The 17,549-nt window shown below is 40.8% G+C and overlaps 1 long non-coding RNA gene across 1 annotated transcript in view; it reads left to right on the top strand.

Annotated features, from left to right (window-relative positions):
• Positions 1 to 17,549, top strand: part of LOC125283755 (uncharacterized) — a 535,062-nt gene that overhangs the window by 200,149 nt on the left and 317,364 nt on the right. Inside the window, exons 3-5 of the long non-coding RNA XR_007191731.2 lie at positions 8,325 to 8,450; positions 10,802 to 10,907; positions 16,299 to 16,356. This is a non-coding gene — a long non-coding RNA (uncharacterized LOC125283755). The remainder of the gene's footprint in view (positions 1 to 8,324; positions 8,451 to 10,801; positions 10,908 to 16,298; positions 16,357 to 17,549) is intronic.

The following is a 17,549-nucleotide window of genomic DNA, read 5'->3' as shown; positions in this document are numbered from 1 at the left end:
GATAAAGCACATTTCTTTTTATAATGTAGACCAAAGATCAATAGTCATTATTTTTGGATCTTAAACATAAGAAACCTGGAAAAACATCATCTGTCAAAATTCTAGATTGCAGTTTGTTCAATTCTAAATTAACACTGACGTAAATCAATCACCACAAAGGAGGCATGTATGTGCCTGTGTGTGTACATATATTTTGCACATAAGTGATCTCTTTCTTCCTTTTCATGTTCTTGACCTTGTGCTACAATTCTAAAAGTCTCATAAAATTGAAGGGCAATTTGCAATTCACAAGAAAGAGAAATATGGAACTGAATTTAAAATAGAGAAAATTAGAGAGCAAATATAATTGTATCCCTTTCTTCTAAAGATCAAAGGTTTCAAATGAGAATTTGAGTTGTACCTCTATTTATACATACAGAGAAACTCCCCTGTTTCTCCTGACCCCCATAAAAATTATTGTAAAAGGTCATGATGCTGTGTTTCTCTGTGACCCTTATAACCTTACTACAAATTTACACTTGGAAATGTAATCACTTCCTCTCTTTTTAAAAGTCTATTTTTTCCAAATCCACTCCAAACGTATTTAAGAGGAAAGGAGGAAAATGCATTTTAATTTTCATCAGCAACAAGTACTTGCTAGGTTCCTCAACTGCTGACAATTTGCTTTCTAAGGAATCAAGTAAAATGACTCCAGGGGCACCTGATGGGTACTACCTAGTAGAAACAGTATAGGGACTTTTTTTGCATAATTGGCCTCACAATTTCTAAGAAGGTAATTAAATGCATCACTATGTCCACTGAACAATACAAAATTTAAAGTGCAATCACTGGGTGAAATTGTCTGAAAATATTGTAGGACATGTTGACCTAAAATGCCTTTTGAAATTCCAGATTAATTTTTGTTGTCACCCCTTCAAGAAGTTTTTCTTGCCCATGGCAGGTAAAAGCCAGTCATCCATATCCCAGTGTTCCCGTGGTTTCTCACAGCACAGGACAATGTACCTGTCCTGTGGTTGTCTTAATGTCCTCAGTGTACAGCCCTCCTGAGGATGGCCACTGAGTCTGTTTGTGGATTTCAGGGCCCAGCAGAGTGCAGAGTACATCCTAGGAACTTGTGAAACCATAGCAGAGTGGATGCAATGATGACACTGACTTGACACTTCAAAAAATAAAAATACACTTTGCATGTTTTTGGTGAGGAGGAGAGTCAACGTGTAGGGAATGCAAAACGCTCTTTTCCCAATTGGAGAGAAAGCTTCTGAAGTCTAGATCAAGTTTCTAGTTTTAATTTACTTTCTGTATCAGTTTGCTATCACTGCATAACAAATGACCACAATTAAGCAGCTTAAAATAACTCTTATTTATAATCTCACAGGTTTTTTTTTTTTTTTAAGATTTTATTTATTTATTTGAGAGGAGGGGAGAGGAGAAGGTAGGGGCACAGGGAGAGGGAGAAGCAAACTCCCATCTGAGCAGGGAGCCTGACACGGGCCTTGATTCCAGGACCATGGGATCATGACTTGAGCCGAAGGCAGATGCTTAACTGACGGAGCCACCCAGGCGCCCTATAATCTCACAGTTCTTTAGGTCAGAAGTCCAGGTGAGCTAGACTAGGATCTCTACTTAGGGTCTTGTAAGACCAAAATCAAGGTGTTGGCTAGTTTGTGCTTTTATCTGGAAGTCCTCAGAAGAATCTTCTTCAGAGCTCATTCAAGTTAGGGCAGATTCTTGTTCCTTCATCATATTCACAGGTTGACCCCTGCAGTGGTTGTGAGATGGGAATTACACAGTGATGAGGGTCACTGTAGGTGATTCTTAAAATTTTACCTATATCTTTCTTTTGCACCGAAAAATTTTACACATGTAGTAGGCACTTGATAAATGCTATAGAATAAATGAGCGAAATGTACAACAATAGAAGCCCATGTTTCCAGTTAAATTAGATGAAGGAACCGTGGTTGAAGAAAAGATGGACACACCTATTCCCCAGGTTTGGCTTCCAATTTCATCCTACCTATGAGTCTTCAGCTGTTGGCCCTAATCTCCAAGTCTTTGAAACATTCATGGTTAGGTTGAGAGACAAGAGCAGCAACTAATAGATTTTGTTATAGAACATTTTGGTTATAGCATAATATAGATACAAATTAGGTTTCTTTTGTCATTTTAGACGTGTCAGTGCTTAGAATTTTTCCCAGCTCTTAAAAATGCTTGAAAGTCTCGAGAAACAAATAAACAAATCATAAAATGGGCAGAAGATATGAACACACACTTTTCCAATGATGACATACAAATGGCTAACAGACACATGAAAAGTTCAAAATCATTACCCATCAGGGAAATTCAAATCAAAACCACACTAAGATACCACCTTACGCCAGTTAGAATGGCAAAAATTGACAAGGCAAGAAACAATAATTGCTGGAGAGTATGTGGAGAAAGGGGATCCCTCCTACATTGTTGGTGGGAATGCAAGTTGGTACAGCCACTCTGGAAAACAGTGTGGAGGTCCCTTAAAAAGTTAAAAATTGAGCTACCCTATGACCCAGCCATTGCACTGCTGGGTATTTACCCCAAAGATACAGACGTAGTGAAGAGAAGGGCCATATGCACCCCAATGTTCATAGCAGCATTGTCCACAATAGCTAAATCGTGGAAGGAACCGAGATGCCCTTCAACAGATGACTGGATTAAGAAGTTGTGGTCCATATATACAATGGAATATTACTCAGCTATCAAAAAGAACGATTTCTCAACATTTGCTGCAACAAGGATGGCACTGGAGGAGATAATGCTAAGTGAAATAAGTCAAGCAGAGAAAGACAATTATATGATTTCTCTCATCTATGGAACATAAGAACTAGGAAGATTGGTAGGGGAAGAAAGGGATAAAGAAAGGGGGGTAATCAGAAGGGGGAATGAGCATGAGAGACTATGGACTCTGAGAAACAAACTGAGGGCTTCAGAGGGGAGGGGGTGGGGGAATGGGATAGGCTGGTGATGGGTAGTAAGGAGGGCACGTATTGCATGGTGCACTGGGTGTTATACACAACTAATGAATCATCGAACTTTACATCAGAAACCAGGGATGTACTGTATGGTGACTAACATAATAAAAAAACATTAAAATATTTAAAAAATGCTTGGAAGTATGTTAAGATGTATGTGTGTGTGTGTGTGTATATATATAAACTTTAAAATTAATATATATTTGAAATTTAAAAATTAAATACAAGATATAAAGTTAAAAATACATCACATTTATGTTACATATATGGTGGTCCCCAGATGCTGGAAGTGTATGTAAAACTGCATTACGTCTAATGTCATGTGCTTCCCAGTGTGTGACACAGAAACCAAAGGAATGTAATCCCCACTGCTGACAGAGGCAGACATGTGTGTTCAGACACCAGCTGAGTTTAACCTCATACACAAAGGCCACTTTCAGCCTTGAAACTTTCTTGTCCTGGAGATGCAGAAGCTAGACTTGAGTGAAAGATCTCAAATCAGGATAACAACTGCACCAAATGATTCAAAAAACTGGTTTTATTGACTGCACAAAGCAGAATCAATAACGTAGCCATGGCTTGTTACAAGGCCTTACACCCCGATCACCAGGCTTGGCTCTGGTGGAGCGGCTACTGGGTTTCACAGGTGATATTCTGGAACTGAAAGTGGTCCACTCATGGCTGCGGATAAAAGGCAAGTCTGTGATAGGAACTTTGTGCCCAGACCCAGGAAGGGCGGTAATTGCCCTTGGCACCCACAAGTGGCTTTAAACATCAATCTCTCCTGTCGGTACCTGGGCTCAGACAGAACCGCCCACCCAATGACCATGGAACTCCATAGCTCACCTGCTACTTACATTGTCACCTTTCTCCTGACTGTGCTGTGCAGCTGAGTTCTAAGTTTCTTCATTTTTGCTCTTTTCACTTATTTTCTGACTCTCTTTGACACATCATGTGGAGACCCGATAAATAAATTTAAAGAAGTTAGTTCTATTTCAAGCATAATATTCAAGTGGCTTGGCTATCTGAGATCAAAAGAGATCAGACGACTAAGCTGGAGGTATTTAAGAACAAGAATAATCTGGGGCACCTGGGTGGCACAGCGGTTAAGCGCCTGCCTTTGGCTCAGGGCATGATCCCGGTATTATGGGATCGAGCCCCACATCAGGCTCCTCCGCTATGAGCCTGCTTCTTCCTCTCCCACTCCCCCTGCTTGTGTTCCCTCTCTTGCTGGCTGTCTCTATCTCTGTCAAATAAAATAAAATCTTAAAAAAAAAAAAAAAAAAAGAACAAGAATAATCTTTCGGGCTTGTCTTTTTTTTTCAACTTGGTGGGAATATCCAGTAGTTGTCAAAAATTGGGGGGCTTTGCGCCATTACTATAGGAGGTGCTGAGGGGACAGTGGTGAATTAAATAAAGCCTTTAATTCAAGGAGCTTATATTCTAACAAAGAAAATGCATATTAAATTAAAATGTTGCACCTTTGGGGCGTCTGGGGTCACGGTCAGCGAAGCGTCTGACTCTCGGTTTCAGCTCAGGAGGTAATCTCAGGGTCGTGAGATTGAGCGGACTCCAGTCTCAGCTCGCAGCCCGCTTGAGATTCTCTTTTCCTCTCCCTCTGCCCCTCTCACTCATGTGCTCTCTCTGCCTCTAAAATAGATAAATAAATATTTTTTAAAAATAAAATGTTGCACATTTAATAACTGCAAGAGGGCAAAGTGCTGTGAAAGGGAGATAGAATGCCAGGGAAGCATTTAATGGGGGCTCTAACATCATTTGTAAGAGTCAAAAAATGTTCCTTGAGGAAGTGGTACTTCAGTTAGGGTCTGAAGGGAAAGTGGTCAAAATTAGTCCAGAGAGGGAAGAAGAGCATTTGAGGTGGAGGGAACTTGGATCCTCAGGGCCCAACATGCATGAAGGCCTCAAGTCTAGAAAGAGTATGGCACACTCCAGGACCAGTGAGCGGGTCAGTGTGGCTAGAGAGGGACGTGAAAGTGACACAGAGGGCTGGAGAATTAGATGGCAAAACACACAGGTCCTATTAGCGCACTGTAGGAGTCTGAGCCTTACTCTCAGAGCGGGAGAAAGGAATGAGTCAGGATAGACTAGGTTATGCTGTAATAACAAACTACTCCCCAAATTGTTGTGATTTAACGTAAGAACACGTTTTATTTCTCACCCACACTCTCTGCAGGATCCGTGTGTGCAAAACAGGAGGCTCTGCTCTACCTGGTTCCTCAGGGCCCCAGGCAACAGAGGCTCTAGCTTCCAGTAGCTACACCAGCTGGAACACCATCGTCCTTAGCAATCATTGAGACAGGGAAAAAAGAAATTGTGGAATTGTAGCTGGAAATGTCACTTCTCAGAGAGTGACACGTATCCCTTTCTTTCAAATTTCCTTTCCAGGACAAATTATCAGGCCCTGCCTAATGTCAAGATCTCTCCAAGACATAAAGGAACACATAGAATATTTGGTAGTTGCTACTGTCTCTGCCAGAGAGAGCACCAAATGGTTTTGAGCAAAAGACAGACATCACCTGTGGTTTTTTTAAATGGAGGCTATGTAAACAACAGGCCCGATGAGCACTTTATCATTTTTCATTTATATAAGGCTCATACCTGATTAAAAAATCATAAGATGCTATGGATGTTGTGGCTCTAGCGTAAGGAATTTGAAAATTTCCTCGTCATATGCTCATGGTCAGAGGGCAATCAAAACTACGGCATGTGAGTTACAACCAGCAGAATGATCTTACCATGTGGGATCTTACTAAACTTTGGGAGCTAGCTAGGGGTACAGCACACGGCTCTGTCTTTAATCCTGAGATGCTCAGTATTTTAAAATTTTAATCAATCACTTGAATGAGGGTTTGGAAACCATGCCACTGAAATGTTCACAAGTAGCATGATACCAAGAGATTATGATAAGCTAACGGAGGCGGTTTTAGCAGGGAAAACGATAGGAAGGTCATGTTTTGGGGTCAAAAGACCAGCTTGCTATACAAATGCCAAATCAGGCCCACGAGGCCCAGAAGCATTATGTGTAAAGTGAGTTGTGGGAAGTGTGTTGGTCGACTTTCCATTCAAGATGAGTTAGGAGGACAACAAAAACTGGGCTTTGTGTTTCAAGATCAGAACAGAAGTCTGATTTCCACCCCCACCCTTCATGCTGGTCAAACCAGAGCTCAGGTGTTTATGGTTAAAATTTAAAAAAAAAAAAAAAAAGGAAGGGAAACTAACCAGCTGTAGGCAGAGGGTTAGAGGAGAGAGAGCACATGTTTTAAACCTGGACATGCCACAGTAACAGTGGAATGAATTAAATCAGAAGGTGGGCAAGGAGAGAGTGGTTGGGGAAGAGTGTAAATGTAATTTAAGATAGATTTAAAGCAAATGGAGCAAGGTCAAATGTGCAAGCTAGTGTGGCGAGGGGAAAGGGAAACAGTGAAATGAGGCTTGGCTGGAGAAACGGGGATGCAGTGATTACCTTTAATCACTGAAGAGCTTTCAGGTGGGAGATGGATGGAATCTATTTGACCTCAAGGGGTAGAACCCGGGCTAGTACAGCAAATTGGAGGCAGGTGGATTGGGGCTCAATATCTTCGTAGGCAGACCTGCTCAAAGAAGCTACGAGCTGCCTCAGGAGAGAGGGAATTCTCTTCGGCGCCCAAGCAGCTTGAGCAGAGAGCAGGGTGAGTCATTCTAACTGCTAACATGTATGGAAATGCTTACAGGGGGGGCTGAGCGCTAGCTCACATTGCCTCCTTCCGTGTTCACCCTGTGAGAGAGGCACTGTTTCTCTGTCCATTTCACTCATGGGAAAATGGAGTCTCGGGGAGAAAGACTCTGTGACTTGGAGCTCTCAGGAGTTAAGCTCGATGACTGCAGAGACCTTTCTACTCCTCAGGATGGATATTTCCTTCTTGAGCAGGAACTCCCCTGAAGGAATTCAGGGATCAGAGCCATAGGAAGTCAAAAGGTCAAAGGTTATTTCAGGTTAGACACTCCAGACAAACGGGGCAAAGTCTGGCGTTTGGAAATTTGGGGAGAGCTAATGAATTTGAGCTAATAAAATATACTAATTTAACAATTATTCTACGGTATCTTGTTTAACAAAATTAAATGCCTCCAGGGAGTTTGTCCATAGCCTGTTAAATTGTGTTTCCCTCCCAATTAGAGTTTTTCATTAAAACAGAATGTTCTCACTGTTGGCAACCAATCTATTCCTTTCCTTTTCTTCATTCTCAAGGGCTTCCTGGCTGTCCCTCAAAACCAGCAGCCTCACTTCTGCCCCAGGCTTTTTGCACTAGCTGTTCTGTTTGACTTCAAGATTCTTCCCAAGTGGGGGCGCCTGGGTAGTGCAGTCGTTAAGCGTCTGGCTTCCGCTCAGGGCGTGATCCCAGCGTTCTGGGATCGAGCCCCACATCAGACTCCTCCGCTGGGAGCCTGCTTCTTCCTCTCCCACTCCCCCTGCTTGTGTTCCCTCTCTCGCTGGCTGTCTCTCTGTCACATAAATAAATAAAATCTTTAAAAAAAAAAAAAAAGATTCTTCCCAAGTGATTCCCATAGCCAGGTAATTACCCTTTTTAAGTGTTGTTTAAAATATCTTCTCAGTGTGTCCTACATGTTCCGTAAAATCCTATACCCCTTCTTTCCCCATGCATTCTTACCATCCCTTCTCCTGCTCCCCTCTCTCTTCATCCATGGCATTTACTGCTTATGTACTATGTCCTTTACTTATTTCATGTTTTCATTGGTTAATGTCGGTTTCTGCTGCTGCAATGTACATTTGCAAGGGGCAAAGACTTTTGTGTTTGTTCAGTGATGTATTATGGGGCCTTGGAAGAGGTTGGCACATTGTAGCAACACAAGAAAAATTTGTGGAATGAATCCAGAATTTGCTCGGAAGTTTGCACTTGAGGCCTGCTGAAGGTGTTGAGAATTGAGTCTGAGACGTCCCACCATCCATTCACTTCTGGCAGATCCTCTTGATCCTTTAAGGAAAGACAGCTGTGGCCACTACTGACCACTTCACGAGAATATTTAGAGGGGAAATAGTTTAGGCTTCAAGGGCCACAATCTCTGTTGTAGCTACTCCGATCTGACATTGTAATATGAAATTTTATAGACAGCTATAGACAATATGGAAATAAATAGGAAATAGTTGTGTTCCAGAAAACTTTATTTACATTAACAGGTTGTGGATTGGATGTGGCCCATTGGCTGTAGTTGGCCAACATTAGTGTCAGAAGTTGAAAGCTAGAATGGTTTAAATGTGAATATCATTTCAAATTAATTGAGTCAACACATTTTTATTTGCAGCCCTACTATGCGTCAGAGACTGTTCTTTGGGCAAGAAATTAGCCAGGAACAAAACCATCTGTGCTCAGCATGAAACTTGGAATTTGACAGTGGGAATAAAGAGCAAGTGTATCACTTATTACAAAGGTAAAATTCTGTGTCAGATGGTATGTTGTAGAAATATAACTGAAAACAACATGTAATGGCAAAGTGATGCATGCTGTGAATAAAACACATTGGGGTAAAGGGACAGAGGGACAGGAAGGGATCAGTCTGATAAAGTGATATTTAAACATGGAGATGTATAAGAAGTAAGGGAGTGAGGGGTGCCTGGGTGGCTCAGTCGTTAAGCCTGTGCCTTTGGCTCAGGTCATGATCCCAGGGTCCTGGGATCGAGCCCCACATTGGGCTCCCTGTTCAGTGGGAAGCCTGCTTCTCCCTCTCGTACTCCCCCTGCTTGTGCTCCCTCTCTCACTGTCTGTCTCTGTCAAATAAATAAAATCTTTAAAAAAAAAAAAAAAAGTAAGGGAGTGAGCCATGGCAATATTTAGAAGAACAGTCCTCCAGGCAGAAAAAGAAGTGTGAAGCTAAGAGGCTGAAGCATTCTGGGAGTGTTTGAGGGGGCTGAAGACTGCACATAATATAAACCCACATCCCTTCCTTCCCAAGCCATACATTTCCCTACCTCCCTTCTACATGCTATTGGAGGTAAAATTAAGTCACCCACGTTCACCCTCTCCCCACATAGAGAGCCCTCTGCTCTCATTCTCTTTTATGCTGTTCTATCAAATTACCTGAAAGAGTAAGACACATAAAGGTAGAAAGAAGCTGTGAAGCGATCCTCTCAGAATATTTTAATAAGAGTTATCTACCAAAATAAGAACTATCTAATGGTGGAGAAGTTGACATTACCATAGATGGGAAACTAGAATCAGTTAATCAAAAATACAGGTTCATCCTATCCCATTGTGGTTGGTGTGAAGAACTCGAGTCTATACTTAAATTCTATCTCTGGTTCTGTTGGTAAGTCTTGGAGTGACCTGTGGTTATATCATTTGCCCCTTGTGGGAGTTAGTTTTATCTGCTGGAGATGAATGAGTTAGGCTAGAGCCAGCGTGACAACTATCTCCATCAGTATAGCTCTAGCCCATTTCAGCACCCACGGCAGAGACAGGTCTTAATCGTAGCTGGTTTGCTGCTGAATACAAACTGAGCTTCAGAAGCCTACTTAACACGATATTTCAGGTGACAAGACCCAATCAATGAGGGTTGGCACTGGAGAGGAAATGTATTTGACCTCTATGGACAATATGACCTCTAAGACTCCTTTTATTCCTAAAACTAAAAAATACCTAATTTAGACTAATGAAAATGGGCAATAAGCAACTGGTGAACAAATCCCCATACCAGATGAGCAAAGAATGTTATGCAAATGTATTCCAGGAGAACTTACATTCTTTGTAAACTTTCCTGACCTAGGCATGTTAGCGCTGATGTTAATAGCATTAGAACAACTATAATTTGGTCAGGTCTTAGACCAATATTTTGGTCAATTGAGGGTGGGATAAGGTTAAATAATTAAAATGCCTTCCCACATAATGGTGAAAGGAATTGCATATATGATTTTAAAAAAAGGCAACCATTAAAGAGTAGGTGAGTGAACAGGAATAATAGAACTTGTTTTTGAAACCATCGATACACAAAGAAAACTCAGTAGCTGACATTTTTCCTTATTGTCTTGTCAGAAGTGTCCTGTTGGCAGCCTGTACTTCTTTCTTCCCAGTATGAATCCCCAGCCCCAAGGGTCCCTTTTGGCCAGCCACGCAGTACTCGGGGAGGAAAGCAGGCTGTCTGAGGCACTGTTTACTGGGCCGTTATGCTCCCAGAGAAAGTTAATAGATCAAGTTTAAGGGCTGTCTGTAAAGTTGGTAGCCTTTTGAAGTAATCAAAACAAGGGGAAAAAACACAACCGTCTGTTTTACCTTAACAAGGTCTAAAATTGGCTTTCACAGGAGTTTCTAATGGCAGAGAGAAACTTACCATGTTTTTGAACTTTGTGTGCCATTGAATCAACAAAACTGCTCTTTAGAATGAACTCACCTATTCCTGGAATCTTAACCATTTATTCTTCCGAAGTATTGTAAGGTGCAGTCCACGTTAGAAAGCAAAGTGTCTCACCTGCACGGTGTCACAAACACAGTGTAGGGTGGGGGGCAAATAATGGTATACTTTCAGCTCAGGTCTCCAGCCTGGCCCTTGACCATCCACCACAGTTGGCCCCACGGGAGTCCTTTCTTCCTGTCCCTTCCCCCATCCCTTCCTGCTTCATGATGTTTGTATTAGTATATCAACCAGAGACTTCTGTCTTTCAGGTATTTTGTAGTGAAGCAGCCACATACAATAGTAATACACTTTACAAATACTGGCTGTATTTTGTAGAATAACTTTGATTTAGCTAACAAAGGTGCTCTATTTTTTTTTTTCCTGTTTTACCAAAGAATTCCTCAGTTGAGGGAGGAATGGAAAGGTGAGGAGATATGAGAAGAAGGAAGAATTCAAGCCCTACAACACAACAGCATTGCTCTGGAAGACTTCTGCCTGGAGGTAAGGCAGATTGATCTTGATTCTGGCCCAGAAGCGATTTTTATGACCCAAGATATGACCACATTTCCAGCACCAAGACCCCAAGGCCAGGAGGGGAACAGGCTCAGGGATGAATCCTTCTTTTACTGTGATGGCTCTTATATGCCCAGGTTACATACTTCTTTCAGAATTTGACAAAAATTATGAAACATTTCTCTAGAAAGTTAGACAGTTTCCTACATTCATGTACTCTCAAGTTTTTCAAAAAAGATCAATGGATTTGAGTTTATGTTGGAAGTTTAAGAGCTCCTTCTATGTTATAAGTCATCCTGTAAATCACCAAAATGCTACTTTTACATTTACCGTCCTTCATGTTCCCTTCACCTTCCTCGTTCTTAGACTTTAGGCAATGTGACTTGGAGGTGAGAAACTTTTGAGATACAAAATCCTTTACTCAGAACCTGTCCCTGTTCTTACTTCCTGAATAACTTTGGGCACATTAATTAACCTGTCTGCGCCTCTGTTCTCCTCCGTAGAATGGGACAATAATGTCATCTCATTCTCTCCATGTCAAGAGCAGTGTCTAAGCTGCCACAACCTATGTGTGTAGTAAATAGGAACTCATTTTTTCCCCCCAAAATTTAGGCAGACTTGATTACTTTTTTCCCTGTTACTTATAGAATCAAATAAGTCTTCGTTTTTTATAAATTTTAGTTAACATGATCAGAGCACTTGTAGTGAGCGGGAAGACTAGTTTTGCTACTCAGGGTTCTAAAGCACCTTACTGGTATTAACAAATGGAACTCTGAGCCCATACACAGTTCTGATCTCTTACAATCTTTGGAATTAGACATAATCATCGACTCTTTCATAGATAGGTTGATGACAGAATCACGAAGGCCTAGCCCATGAATACAGAAAGAACATGAATTTGTTTCACAAGGGCTGGTGCTAGCACTCTGACCCTTGACTTCATGACCTGTGGGGGGCGTCCTACCCTCCTAGTTTCAGTTTGCTTAGCTAATTAGATTTGATATCATTGTGAGGATTGAATGTGATAAAATATTACATGTACATTTATGAATGTCGTTATTGTTCCTCTATCCCCAAACCTACCAGTTTTTTGTCTTTCTTGGGGAGAGTGGGGGCTAGACTATAGCAATAGTTTTAACTTCATTGCATCCTCCAAACGGATCATTCTTAACTCCAGTCTGATCATGACCTTCCCTTGCAGAGAGTCTTTGAATGGATCCCTTAAGGAAAAGTTTCGATTGTCAGAAAGACCTCCAGAATCCACCATGACCCAGACCTCACCACCTGCCCCAGCTCCCCCCACACTGTTCCCCACACACTCTGCTTCCCACGCTCAGGCCATGCAAGTCACGTGCCTCTCCTCAGCATGCCTGGCTTTTTCTTCACTTTGCATATTTTAAATCATTTAAAAACATGTTAAGAAATTATTTTGCCTATTTTAATGTGACATGAAATTATGATAAGGTATTATGTTATTCTTAGGTAAAGGCAGCATTTTGACAAAAACTTTAAAATTCGACAACCTTGCCTGAATCCTTGAGTGGTAGAACAATGAGACCCTAGAAAAATGAATAGATCCCCCTCTCTCTGGAAGCTCTGGGGAAGAATCCATTCTTCAGTTCTTTCAGGTTGTTGGCAGTCACTTCCTCAGGGTTATAGGGCTGAAGTCCCTGTTTCCTTGCTGGTTGTCAACTGAGAACAGCTGCTAGCTTCTAGAAGTTACTCTCATGCCTCAACTGATGGCTACCTTCCCCTGTCTTCAAAGGAAGCAAGGGCAGTCCAGAGTGCCTCTCATCTTTCACCTCTCTCTAGCTTCTTTCATCATCTCCTCTCTTTGATCCATCAGCTCACTCTTTCACTTTTGATGACTTTTGTGATTATTTGGGCCCACTGGAATAATTTAGGATCATCTCCTTTTAAGGTCAAGTGATTAGCAATCTTCTATTTGCACTCTTAATTCTCTTTTGACAAATAAACTAATGTATTCACAAGTTCTGGGCATTAGGACGTGGATATCTTGGGGAGAAGAAGTGTTTCTGTTTACAACATCTCTTAATTATGTTTTTTTGGATCAACGAACTATTTCAAGATCTACATTAGCCCAAAATGACCTCAACTGATGCCAGTTGGAAAAGCTCACAGAGGTCACAAGATAGAATTGTTAACAAGGGAGGCAAGACATAGACAATTAACACAGGTTTAGTAATTGTTCTGGCAGGTGTGATCTCATAATTACATGTTGGATGCCTGTTGTAAACAAGGTTTTTTAAGATCGATTAAAAGCTCACCCAGTAATTGGAGAGCATGACTTTATACCTACAGTATGAACAAGAAACCAGTTCTCAGATTATGCAAATGAAAACTTGGGGCTTGGGATGAAGTCTGTAGAGACCACCTCCTATATAGATTTTAAGTCTTGAACAACCTATAGAGAAATGGAGTTGTCAGAAAACTGCCTTAGATGACGCAGAAAGTAGCCCTGCTGATGAAGGTCTCTAGGAAGAGATCGGATAAACTCACTTTTATGTGAGTTTATAAAAGCAGTAATTTAAAATCAACATGTGATATTCTAGAATTGATTTACATATGCATAAGGTAGTAATTAAAAAATTATAAATAGAAAGATAGTTCAGACCTTAAAAAAACAAAAATACGTCCTTGGAAAAAGCAAGTTGGCTTTATGCTGAGGATTGCCTTATATCTGGTGTCCAGCTATAACAGAGTCCAATTCTAGATTACCTTTCTTGTTTACCTTTGGCCTAAAAAAAGACCATAGCATAAAGACCTTATTTTCTTCAGATTGAAGAATGGGTGGTATTGAATTAGTCTCATAACTCTGCAGAAGAAATCCTAAGTCCTTTCCACACAGAATACAATATTGTAAGAAAAATAACACCAGCAGGATGACCAGAACCAGATTTTCTTGTCCTTTTACCTTCTGTTTCTTAGAAGTTCTACAGTTTTTGATATCCAAAGGAACAGAAAATGCACTGGCTATTAGCATGTAAAATTAGAATTCTGCTCATGAAACTTTAAGCCCCAGGTCTTTCATTGCTGCGATCTCTTTACCAAGCCAAAGTTCAGAGGAAAAAAGTGTTTCATTAAAGTTGGTTGATACTGAATTACCGCATTATTCTCGGGGCATAAATATGTTATTAAAAACAACAACAACAACAACAATTTGTGATATTGAAGGTGGTGGGATGGACCAAAAACGGCTTCCTCAAGTAAGAAGAGCTAGTTGCCAAGTTCCAACATAGTGCATCTTTGTTTACTGAATGCTGCGCTTTGTAAAGCTCAGAGCTCGGTTTAAGCAGAGAGAAAGCTGAACGATGTAGAGAAAGCATAAAAAATATCACTGAACTCTGGAAAAATTAAAACTCATGAGAATGTAGAAAGTTATATGCAAGAGTAGTGGGGTCTGTACGTAGGGGCAACCCCTCCTTCTTCTCTGCCACGTTTGTGGTAAAGGCAACAAAGCGTTCACGATACCTTGTAGGTGATGAAATTTCTTGCGAAAAATGTAAAGGAAGCTAAAATCGTCATGCTGTTGCCCATGGGGCAGAGTACACAGAGCTGAGGGGACAATGAGCTTCATGAGTTGTCATAAACTGACAACTCTCACCACTTGTAATAATTCCTGGCTGTTCTGTTAAAAAAAAAAAAAAAGGCACCACTTGCTTATTTATAGCTTGTTGGCACCTTAGTTGAAATTCTGGTATTTCAAGAGCTAGAGAAGGCACACGGAGGTGTTTTATTCCAACCCCAAGGCTTGGATCCATTCTCAACAATCCCAATACTTATATAACTTCAACCACCCCTTTTTAAAAAAAAGAAAAATTGGTCTACCTCTGTCTCAAGGGAAAATATTTAGATGTCAGGTACCAGATTGTTATTTCCCTTTGGAAATAACAAGGCAGCTGAAAGGCTAATAATTGGTCCGGGTGGTTATCTTATACTATGCCTGATGCAATAAGTAAGTAAGTAAATAAATAAATAAATAAATAGACCAATTGAAAAATGAAGTTGTTGCAAGCTGATCTCTATGGAATCACTAAAATGCAGGGGGGAAATATCAAAAGCAGCAAATTAAAATCAGGATAATGAGCCCTGTGGCTTATCCTCTGTGGATTCTCTGATCTAGCTCTGCCTAATTGCATTCTTTGTAGGACATATTATTTCTGTTTTCCCACTAGCTTTTTTTTTTTTTAATTTTTAAGTTTGGGGAGTGTATAATATAATTACTATCTCTTTATGGTATAAAATGTCATGATTTTGAAAAGGGAAATTTCATGGAGTACGAAATGTCATCCTCTCTCTTTATGAGAGTGTATGTCATTCACTTTGTTTAAAACAGGTTTGGGGAAAATACGCTTTATTCTGAGAGCAGTCGGTTGTTAAGCCATATTTTGACCTAATTTGCATGATAGTATAGTTGAAGGATGTTCATACACTTGGGAGTGAAACTGTGCCCTGTCCAAAGATGGCTATTTTATATTTTAATTATATTCTTACCAAATACCCAAACAAGACTGTATAGGAACCACTCTTCTGTCTTCACACTCATACTCACAAACTTTCACATGTATTCACATTTTAACACTTGCAGTCAGGTTGAAACTTCAGATATGGGAATGGTCTCTCAACTTATTCCTTTGAACCCCAACTTGTACAATAACGAACACTTCTTGGTAGCTCCTTTAGATCTCAGCATCTTATCATTCTGTGTATCTTATGACATGAGTAGCCCGGCAGCTCTGATGACCTCATCTAAAATACAACTGAGAAATTAAGAACCAGAATTCACCTAAAGAAATATGTCCTCTCAGAATCTGAATAAAAAACTATCCAGCTCTCCCATGTATAAGACTTAATGGCAGCTTTGGTGTAACCATTAACTCCAAACTGACAGTGTAGCTGGCTAAATTGAGGGTTCATTCTTACAAACCTAAGGAATCTATAAACTCCCTTTTTTTTTCCCTTCTCACTTACTGTATAGGAAGGCACCCACATATCCAGTGAAGTTTACCTTTTTTTCTTTTTTTTTTTTTTAAGATTTTATTTATTTATGTGACAGAGAGACAGCCAGCGAGAGAGGGAACACAACAGGGGAGAGGGAGAGGAAGAAGCAGGCTCCCAGCCGAGGAGCCCGATGTGGGACTCGATCCCGGAACACCAGGATCACGCCCTGAGCAGAAGGCAGACGCTTAACGACTGCGCTACCCAGGCGCCCCAAGTTTACCTTTTTCTTAGTCCCTGAGAGTCTTCCTTACTGGGATTTTCACATGCCCCTCCATACTGTGGTATGAGTTGAGGCGTCCCTTTATCCTGAACCCCAATCCCCCTTGGTAACCCGCATCCATCTGTGTTTCATTCCAGAGGTGATTCTTCTTAGCTATCTGTGGACCCTGCATTCTAGCCAACTGGACAAGCAAAGGTAAGGTAGGTTGTTCATGGGAAAACATTATATTTTCTTCTCTGATAGTGTTTGAATTTTAGAAGGAAATTCCTTAGCAGAATTGAATGACTTCCTAATGAAAATCAGTCTATCTGCCGTAGATGAAATCACTACTCAGCAACTATTCACTGCTGCCCCTACCATCTTTGCGGCTGGAATGATCTTTTCATCCTTTGACTTTGAGCTCATCCCTTTGACTTGCTTTAGCTAATGGTACATTAGCAGACAAGATAGGGCAGAAGCTTGAAATGTGCTTGCATTATTGAGCTTGCCCTCTTGAGCTCGGGCCTTTGGCAGTGAGAACATGCTACTGGTCCAAGCAGGTAAGAGACTCATAGAAATGGCCTGGACTCAACCTACAGCTTGAGGCTATGTCCAGCCTGTATCTGTCGAATCCCAACTGACTTGCAGATATGTAAATGACAAATAAATACTTATTATTGTATGCCACTGAGTTTTAGGGTGTTTTGCAACATTTTTTGGCACTAGCTTACTACTGTGAGTTGGAGTTCTTTCTACAAAAACCAACTCTGGCTAGCTTTTTTTTTTTTTTTAAAGGGTGAAGAATAAGACATAGCTCCTAGAAACAAGGGTAAAACTAAAAAACCAGGTTTATGAAAGAACAGAGACAAAGCAGCCCCCAAGGATCTAGGTAGTCTCAATTATAAAGCACCAAAGTTGGAATGAATACGGGCCAATTAATTTCATTATTTGGATCATTTTCAAGATTTAGAGAGAAAGGGTTTGGCCAAATCCAGTTACAAAAACTCTTTAACTTCTGCACCACTGGAGGGTGGTACACTTTAATAACTGGAAGGGAGCTCTAGATTTCCAAATAGAAGTCAAGCTGCTACTTTCAGAAGAGGCCATGGATACTGAGCACACAGAGATAACAACCATAGTGACCCCACAATATTTTGGTTAAGAAATATCTTTCAAATATTCGTATCAGGTCTTATAAGCAACTAATTGTCCTGGCTGTTGCTCAGAGTTCTTGGAACATGGATTGATCAGGATAATGCAGGAGGGAATTATATGAAGTGTCTCTCTCTATATATATTAACAAATTTCCACTACCTTTGTTGAAGTTTAAGGAACATTAAACCATGGGGCGCCTGGGTGGCACAGTGGTTAAGCGTCTGCCTTCGGCTCAGGGCGTGATCCCGGCGTTC

Source organism: Ursus arctos, unplaced genomic scaffold, assembly GCF_023065955.2.
Source record: "Ursus arctos isolate Adak ecotype North America unplaced genomic scaffold, UrsArc2.0 scaffold_14, whole genome shotgun sequence".
In the NCBI taxonomy this organism is placed as follows: Eukaryota; Metazoa; Chordata; class Mammalia; order Carnivora; family Ursidae; genus Ursus; species Ursus arctos.
Note: the sequence above shows the minus strand (reverse complement) of the source record. Positions and strands in the feature narration are given on the sequence as shown.